Source organism: Ptychodera flava, chromosome 5 (assembly GCF_041260155.1).
Source record: "Ptychodera flava strain L36383 chromosome 5, AS_Pfla_20210202, whole genome shotgun sequence".
In the NCBI taxonomy this organism is placed as follows: Eukaryota; Metazoa; Hemichordata; class Enteropneusta; family Ptychoderidae; genus Ptychodera; species Ptychodera flava.
The window spans coordinates 3,760,639-3,771,097 of NC_091932.1; positions in this window are offsets into that span (position 1 = coordinate 3,760,639).

Here is a 10,459-nt window from a genome sequence, read left to right on the forward strand (position 1 = left end):
GACTTGTCAAGTAGCGTGTTTTCATCAAAAACAAACTTTCTGCTGCTATGGAAAAGTTATCTCACTCCAGAGTACAAGTATTTGTTTCTGTAACTACTTTTTTATGTCAGTGAATTTCCTTACCCTACTCCTCAAAGCATGTTGAAACACCAGCTATTTAGCTTGTCAATACAGCATCTACACATGTTGAAACACCAGCTATTTAGCTTGTCAATACAGCATCTACATATGTTGAAACACCAGCTATTTAGCTTGTCAATACAGCATCTACACATGTTGAAACACCAGCTATTTAGCTTGTCAATACAGCATCTACACATGTTGAAACACCAGCTATTTAGCTTGTCAATACAGCATCTACATATGTTGAAACACCAGCTATTTAGCTTGTCAATACAGCATCTACACATGTTGAAACACCAGCTATTTAGCTTGTCAATACAGCATCTACACATGTTGAAACACCAGCTATTTAGCTTGTCAATACAGCATCTACACATGTTGAAACACCAGCTATTTAGCTTGTCAATACAGCATCTACATATGTTGAAACACCAGCTATTTAGCTTGTCAATACAGCATCTACACATGTTGAAACACCAGCTATTTAGCTTGTCAATACAGCACTGCACGTTTTGAAACACCAGCTATTTAGCTTGTCAATACAGCATCTACATATGTTGAAACACCAGCTATTTAGCTTGTCAATACAGCATCTGCACGTATTGAAACACCAGCTATTTAGCTTGTCAATACAGCATCTGCACGTATTGAAACACCAGCTATTTAGCTTGTCAATACAGCATCTACACATGTTGAATGCACTGCTTTAATAATTGTTTATATTTGAAGAATAAACTGTTGTTGACATTAAAAATAACAAAGCGGGAAAAAATCTTCAAACATGACAGCTAATGGCTCATTAAAATGACAAACATAATAATTATAGGGTACAAATATAAGTCTACACTGTGGATTGATTCATGCACTAGGAGGAATTACAAAAATGCAGAAATAGTTATATCTGCATATCTATATTTATACATTGCCAAATCTTGAAAAGTGTTTTGTGGCATGGATTCCAACCAGAAAACGTTTCAGCAGCAAAATTGAATGTACTTACAGCAAATGTTCAATGGAAAAATACTCAAACATTGTGTTCCAGCCTTTCACTTCTTTCCATCAGACAACAGATACTAGAATCTTGATTTGCTGATAAATATAGCCATAATTTGATCGACTTCTTCCTAATATTACAATGAATTAGGCTTTGGTGTAGTATGAGATGTGTCATAGCTAATGATTTTAACTTATGTTGGAACTGAAAAAGCCCCCAATTCAAACATCCATCTGATGATATTTGTGATATTTCTAATAAGGGGTGGACCATTTGATATCACGGTGGGGAGTCTGGAAGATTGATGAGGTGGCATTATTTTTCTTCACCTGGTCCATTGTACATAATTTTTTTCACTCTCTGATTTCTGGCAAGTGTTTTTGCACTCCTTATTTTGGTAGTTTTTTTCCAACAACAAAGGAACAGAGCCTTTAAACTGCACTTGGATTAAAATGTTGCACATTAGATAATCATAATCAGTTGGGACATAATACTTAGTACATATGTTCAAATCAAATTTGTATGCCTTTGAAACTAAATGCACATGATCTGAGGAAAGTGACATATTTTGGGTTTAAGTTATTAACCTTCAGTCAATCGTTAAGTTAAGTTCATTCAGTTCAAATTAAATATTTGCAATCATCTGTTGCTGTAAACTATACATTTGAGCAACGATATGACAAACAATCACTTTTTCTTTGTCATGCATGCATGCTAGCTGAGTATTCCCATTTTACGTACCAATGCAAACTACCTAAATTATAGAATTCTTTATTATTCATAATGTGAAGGACTACAATATAGTTGTCAACAATCACAGATGTGATATGCTTATATTGTCTTACCTTTACATCCCAAATTACTTTGAAATGTCAAACTTCAGAAACAAGGTAACAAACTGAACAAAAAATTGTAACAGCAAAACGTTACCACATTTACTGGCTACAATTATACCCTTCAGATCCAGCTATATAGGAAGGACACATTGTACTCTAAATATTATCTCCTCCCCCATTTGGCCAAAGAACCATAGCATATCTGATGCAGCCTAAAATTTTCACGCAAAGAAAATGAAAAATGTGTTCCAGAAAGTAACTCATGATGGATTTTTTCCTTTAACCTAAAGTGCATCTTACTTTGGTCATGCCTTCACTGGGTGATTTTTTTTGACATTTGCCGGGAACTTTTTTCCGTAAAATCCTCCAGACTCCCAGGATATTAAATGGTCCACCCCTAAAGAACTATTTTCTGTGACCATTCTTGTCTCATGACGGCCCTGATCACTTGACCACACAATGCTGTATCATTGTTACCCCACCCCACTGTGCTGTAGGTAACACTCCCTAATAGCATACCATGCATCAATTAGAATTATTAATTTGCGCTACTGTGCTGCTCTCATCAGGGGATTGTTTTAAGTCAGCCAATCAACTTGATATACATCAGTAGTATATCACACAGGAGTAACAAAAAGCGGACACCTGAGGGACCAAGTGCAGGGCTAGAAGACTAATCACAGGGGGCCAGGAAACAAATAAATAAATACACAAACAAACAAACAAAAATAAACATACAGACAAGCATATAAATACATAAATAAATAATAAACAGACAAAGAAATAGAGAAACAAAAAATAGAACGTTGAATAAATAACAGACATACAAACAAATATATATATATATATATATATATATATATATATATATATATATATATATATATATATATATATATATATATATATAAAGTAATATATTTGTGTGTGTGAGTGTAAGAGACAACAGCATATTGAAAAAAGATTGAAATGATTGACTGAACAGCTCATGTAACATATTCAACATGCAACGGCAGTACTACTACACCCTATACTTGCCAAAGGGGCGTGACTTAATGGCATGTTGAATGACAAGGTGTTACTGCCCTGGCAGGTTGAATATGTTACCTGAGCTGTTCAGTCAATCATTTCAATCTTTTTTTCAATATGCTGTTGTCTCACACACACACACACACACACATATATATATATACATATATATATATATATATATATATATATATATATATATATATATATATATATATATATATATATATATGCATGTATGTATACATTTATGTTTGTATGTTTTTATTCAATGTTCTATGATATTGTTTTTTTGTTTATATATTTGTTTATGTTTTTCCGTGTGTTTATTATTTATTTATGTATTTGTATGCTTGTTTATGTTTTTTTAATATTTTTGTTTGTTTGTTTGTGTATTTGTTTGTTTGTTTTCTGAAATACTGGTATTAATGGGAAGAGCACAAAATCATATTTGACTTTGAGTACGATCGGTCGTCAGGGGTCAGGCTAATAACAAATTTATACAAATTACTGGTGTTGATCACTGCAATTATAGGCACTGAGTAAAAATTGATCGAAAGTTGTTGTGAACGGTACTTAAAGAGAAGTAGCGCGTTTTTTTCGACTTGAACGGACAGTTTTATTTGCAGGTCGGATAGGCCCCCTACGTCTATTTCATACCTTTGAGGATAGCCTGCGTATGGGTACTTCGGAACGTAGAGTAAACTACTAACAGCATAAACTCTACGCTATTAAAACTACCCAGCTCACAGCACGCCTGTGGCACAGTTGCTCAAACAGCGTTTCCAGATTGAGCCTGTTGTGCTGATGTATAGTGCTGTGGTACAACTAAATTCTTTATTCTGTATAATATTTTTATTGCCCCGACTCATAAATTTTGGCCGTAATCGAGTCTATGACATGAACTAGTCACACTAGAAGACGGTGGCTGATGAATAACAATTCTAGTGTGAGCATTGCTCGTATTGATCATGCAAGTACTGAGAAAACAGACTAGACACAAAATCCCATTTCCTATCCCTTACTTTGATTTCAATGCACAGTAGTAAACACATCGCTCAGATTCCGGGAAATTAAGTAATTCAAAATGCAATATGCCCCTTCTACTTTCTCATAAATTAAAAAACAACAGATATTTACTTTACCGTCATGGGTCAATAGTTGCATGCAAAAGATAGGCATAATTTCGATTTCGGCCAACGATATCTGTATATGATACGGCCAAAGCTTTAAGCCGACTTAACATATAGAGCAACATCCTCCACAACTCAGTAAAACATCGCAGTGTTTGTAGAGCACAAACATCTGTCGTGTACGTTTATTACTTGACCGCTTGATTTAACACCATTGACCAATTGTTTTAACTTGCGCAACCGTGCTATTCAATAATAGTGATAAATCCCCTAAATCCCACCCTGCAAATGTGCATGCTGTTACGGCCATCCGATTTTGTCCCTACAACTTGCTTCTACAACCGTCAATTGATTCTTTCTGGCGAGACTTCATGCCAAGTAGTACTTTTTTAAAAGGGGAATTCCTCAATCCCTGGTTCTCGCATTAGTTGCGGTGGACGTAGAGGATTTACATGGTGGTAATTGCTCTTTCTCTTCTATTGAAATTATTATCAAGTTGGCTAATTTGCTTCAAGATAAAATTGATAAACAGCCTGCTCCATTAAAAATGTGCCCATTTTTACTGCCACAAACGTATGATTGGTAGTACAGGCTTGAACAGAGTCGGACACAGCAGGTTAGATCTACATGCGAAGGGCTGGAATACCGTCGAGTAAAACTTGAAACTTTTTTGTTGTTTTAACGACTGACAGGCAAAACATATGCGAGGTATATCTCGAGAGCGGAAATTCGGTTGGTACTGCAAGGTATAGGTAGTTGCGTACCGTTTACCTGGTGAACCAGTTTTGCCCCTTTTGTTTTGACTTACATTGTAATACTGTGCCAGTGAATTGTTCCGACTGTTTAAATCTCACTTGCCACCAAGTCACTATGTTCTTCTATCATTTCTGTCATCAGCGGGAGTCCACGTTACTTTACTGTCGGACGTGAAGTCCACGTTACTTTACTGTCGGACGTGAAGTAATATGCTTCAAGTTCAGTGTATCGGTTCTACATACGGTCGCTCGGAACATACACCTGTGGCCACTTTGTCAAGCCCATTTGATTCAGTCAGAAAGTTTATTTGTACATAGGCAAAACCAGCTCCATCTGGAGTTGTAGTTTGGGGACTGTGGTTACAGTTTGTGTATTATTACTGTGGATTTTAGTGGACGCTCAAAAAAGTTCCGATCAGGTGAGCTTGTAACCACGAGCTAAAAGTCCTATTTGCAAGAAGCAGCGTGCCCTTATGCTACGAGAACAATTAGCTGTCAGAACTTGTATGTTGGTGTCTATTATTGGTGGACCGTCGGAAGTCGCACGTCGGTTGAAGTCGACCATATCCAAGGTTAAAAGACACTGAACACTTTATTTTGCCATTATATTGGTGTCAGTCACCTGGTCACTTTTATTGTAACGTTTTGTTAATAGACAATTATTAGAATACTTGGAGCACTGTCTTTTGTTTTGATCAGTTTTTTGCCAGTTAAAATAAATGCGATTAGCTCAGGGTCGTATCAGTACGGAACACAGTTCCGTACACATGCATGAGATACCCACAAAATTGACCCACTAAGTGACTGTTACGGCAACCTTTGACTAAAATTATTTATACCCAAAAAGTACAAATTTCTGTAAAGATTCTCTTCGCTGATATCACGATTGACCAGAAAAAAATAGCGCCAATGGCACTTGATCACAACTGGCACATTGTGAAACTACTCGATCTCTGGGTACACCTGTACATGAAATACTGAATGGGTAGGTGCTGCGGGTTTGGAGTTTGTCAGTAAATGCACACACAAAACAAAGTCCCGAAGTAGCGAATTCCAGCCATTTTCAAACCACACTGTTTGTCAGTGGGGTAAGCAATATTCGCAAAAATCACATTTCCAGGCTAATAGACTATGTTTTACGAAATCACACGTCCTTATCACAAAATAAAACGATCTTTGTCTTTAAATCAATGCGCCAGTAAACAGGTCCAGCAGCTAGTTATGTCATCAAGTCTGTAATGTTAAGGGTCCTAACAAATGTGAGAAATCTGAAACATTAAATTTGTTGTTTTTTATCAATTTTATTACCAAAAGCGCATGACATCTCTGATACTTTGAATCAGCCATCCTGCATATTTCTAACATTCATCAAAACCTCATTTCTGTTCCACAACTCATTAAATAGTCCATAATGCAGGATTGGTGTACATTCCAAAACTACATATATGAAAGACTCCTAAAATCAATTAGTTAAAAAGGGGGTTAGAAATTTCCCAAAACTATCTAAACGCTGCTCCGTTTGGCTCCATTTTTCAGAATCGGAACCTTGGAACCAGTCTGAATATCTGTACCAAATATCAATGCAGTCTGTTCAGCGGTTTTTGACTTTTTGTCGTTTACGGAAAATGGACACTGTCCACCACCGGTTGAAGCTAACCCTATATCACAACTTCAAGATGTGATAGTGACCTATGGTCATTATGTTAAAAAATACTGCCAATGGCGCTTGGACATAATGACCGCCTAGTATTATCGGCATTTATCAACAACCACACTCACTGTGAATTAGACAGACCACGAAGTCAATGAGCAACATATAGCTGAAAGACTATTTTTCACATTGCGATTTTAAGCTCATTTTTATGAGAAAAGAGACATGTATATGTATATGGAGAAAAAGCAGAAGACATATTTGTAAATTGTTTGTTAAGTGACAATCATATATGCATCTCATTTGTGGTTATAAGGTATAACACTAGTGTAAGAATAATGAGGTAAGAATAAGTTAGTAAAGCTAAGTTGACAGTAATTAAGATTACAAAATTATACACTAAACTGGGGAAATCTGATTGAAATAAATGTTGAAAAGTAGCAAAGTCATGGTCATCTTTTGTCTAATACCTTGTGTAAGTTCATGAACTTTACATAAATCTTGCTGTAGATTTGTTGCTAATGGGCAATAACTGTGTTTCAGATCATTTGAGAGCAATCCATCCATGACAGGTTTAAATTGTAATATACTTCTATTTAAAGGAGAGAAACTTCTCAAATAATTTTTTCCCTGTAATTTGCTGTGAGAACACATGGACAGATGCTCAGGACTCTATGCTGGTGCTACCTTGATAACTAACCTACAACTTGTAACGTCATTGTCTAACCTGTTCACCCCAATTTCCTGTAGACAGGTCCACCCTCTCCATTGATAACAATGGGTTTGGGCCATACCATTGTAGTGAAAGACTGTAACATGTGAGGTTGTGGATACTTAATCTCTGGAATGTCAAAGTCTGCATATTGACTCAAGGATGTTTACTTAACAAATGCCTAGGGTCATCTCAAAAGTGAGAATCTAAACTATGAAATATGTTTTTTTTAATGCTTTTGATGCCCAAAAGAGCATAGAAATCTCTTATACTTCGAATCAGTCATCCTGCATATTTCTAACATTCATCAAAACCTCATTTCTGTTCCACAACTCATAAAACAGTCCACAATGCAGGATTGGTGTACATTCCAAAACTACATATATGAAAGACCCCTAAAATCAATTAGTTAAAAAGGGGGGTTAGAAATTTCCCAAAACTATCTAACCGCCGCTCCGTTTGGTTCAATTTTTCCGAATTGGAACCTTGGAACCAGTCTATGTATCAGTATCAAATATCAACGCAGTCTGTTCAGCGGTTTTTGACTTTTTGTCGTTTACGGAAATGGACGACATCAAACACCGGTTGAAACCACCTCTATATCACAACTTCCAGTTGTGATAACAAAAAAATCGGGACGGTATAGTAAAAGGGGGCCATACTACGTCTCTAACAAGTACGTTCACGAGATTGAGCTGGCCTCGAATGGGTTACATTTTAGGTACGGTTGGTCGTTCACAGTTGAAATGACGAATTGGTGGACAGTGTTGAAATGAATATGAAAGGAATACAGAAATATTTCAGCGAAATGCATAGTAAATGAAGTAAAAATAGCATACGGACAGATAATCTCCGAAAATTGACCATTATAGTTTACTGAACATATAAATGCATGTACGGGAAGTGCCGTCTTGAAACCACGTGCCGCTATCAAGAGAAACATAAAGATGCAACGAATCTAGGGGGTGTTTTCATGGTCAGGCTATACATGTAGGTTTTTATTCGTGTACTACATGCCGATAATGATGGATGTGTAGCCCTAATTTACGTGGAAATATTTTACCAAAACTTGTACTTTCGACCATTGCCCGACTACCAGCATAGGCACCGCCGTGGTTGACAGCGCCTGTAGTGTAGTGTAGTACTAGTTACTGTAGTAAGTACTTCACTAAAAGCGCTGTCAACTACGGCTGTGCCTGTGACTGTCAGTTGTTCGCACGATACCCTCGGACCGATCGATGCGGCAAATTGTCAATTTTATCACTTAAAAAATTTTTGCTCTACCTGTAGGGGAGACTCGGAAATTTTTTGGTTGCGTTTAATGTTACCAATTCCAAGTTTTTGTTGGTAATTCAATGAAAAATGAATACCATTCTTTGTCATCCATTTGTTGTAATGTTAACAATAATTTAATTTCATCTAGAAAAAATTTAAACGTGTGGTTCGTTGTAAAAAAACAAACTTGAGCCTAGTAACAGGGCAGAAGCTGCAACTGTTGATAATTTTTGCAATATTTCTTTGCAATAAGCTTATATCAACTACCTGCTGTCTCCTTACAACAAGCTCAAACACACAAGATTCAGTTTGTCGACAAAGCGTATATATAAATATGTTAGGTGATAATTTAATTAGAGTCCAGACTGACAATCAGTTATCAGTGATACAAATGCAAACTGGATACTACATGCTGTAGGGAGTAGAACAAGAACGCAGTTGTATAAAGTGAACAAAAATATTGTCAAAATTATCAAAGTTAATATACAGCTACTGCCTACGGGCAGTGTCACTGTCAGATACTGCCCTGCTACTGTAGTGTCACTGTCACTGCATACCTGAGCAGTGATAGAGATAGCTCTGACTCTGATGTACATGGTAGTTGAAGAAGAGTTTGGGTCAAATGACAATCATGACAGTGAAACATACTGTACACAAGATAAGGCCAGCGAGTAACACATGGAAGACCAGGAGACTTGAAAAGTTATCGAAAATTTTTGAATTCTGGCATATGAGAATAATCAAATATTATAATAATCAAATTATTATGTTTGATTTTCTAAATTTTCACATTCTTGTCATAAAATAATAAAAAAGTGAAACTTTAAACAGTAAAGACTAAATGAAAAAATGTGTGACTAAATGGAATTATTTATTTTTTAACCAAAGTTGCCATTATTACACCCAACATTTCAGAGATTAAAACATTTATTTGATGGAATATTTTAACCTTCCAGTATTGTCAATTTTGAGTAGCATCTAATTCATATATGTCTACTTTTGAAACAAATTTTTGGTAGGTCACTGTGCTTAGTTTTTCACAATATAGCAATTAGCCAGAATTCACAATTTGCCTACTCTCTCATGATCGTTATTTGGTGTACTCTTCGGCATGAGCAATTGACCTGGCCAGGGTTGGATTAACTCACGTTGATTCAGATCCATAAATCCACAAGGTCCATTGATGCGTTTAAAAATGAATCAATTTAAGAACTTGCCGTAGGAATAGGACTTCACAAAGTGCTAATAACAGGTAGTGTTGAACTCCTGCGAGCGGAACGGCACAAAACGTGTATATTTTTTCCGTGCGCATGTCCTTTACAAATATATCCGTTACAAATATGCGGGTTTGTGATAGTGGGGGGGGGGGGGGGGGCTTGAAAAATTTTGATCGTATGGGGAGGCATTTGAAAATTTTTTAGGGTATTACGGGGAATCTGAAAAAAATAAGATTTCAATCGCTATTCCTCCACCCCCCCCCCCCCCCCACGATTCATTATTTGTGAACGCAGCCTAAACATCGACAGTAGAGAAACTGTCCATTGTCTAACCCGCCTGAGTATGCCGTGAATAAATTACTTCATTAAGATCCATTTGCTATGCAGCCGGTAATTCTGAGTACAACTGGTATAATGCGTAGAAATCGATGTTATGACGTAATCGTTCCCATACATACTCGTATATCTCGCTTTACAGACCTCTCTCACTTCTCTGACGCAATTTACACAATCAAAGTAAAGTGTGCCGCCAGCGGTACAAACAAGCAAGTCGAGCACCCGCTCTCGTCGCTTCGCGATTCCATTGCCGACGTGATTGCGACCACAGGCGCTCCTTGGCTGGGTAGTCTGCTAAGTAGATCGATTTTCGGATCGATCTATTGATCCCGTAGTAGATATGCCCGCCACTGCAACCGTTGTAGTGGCGGGCATATCGATCACGGGATCAATAGATC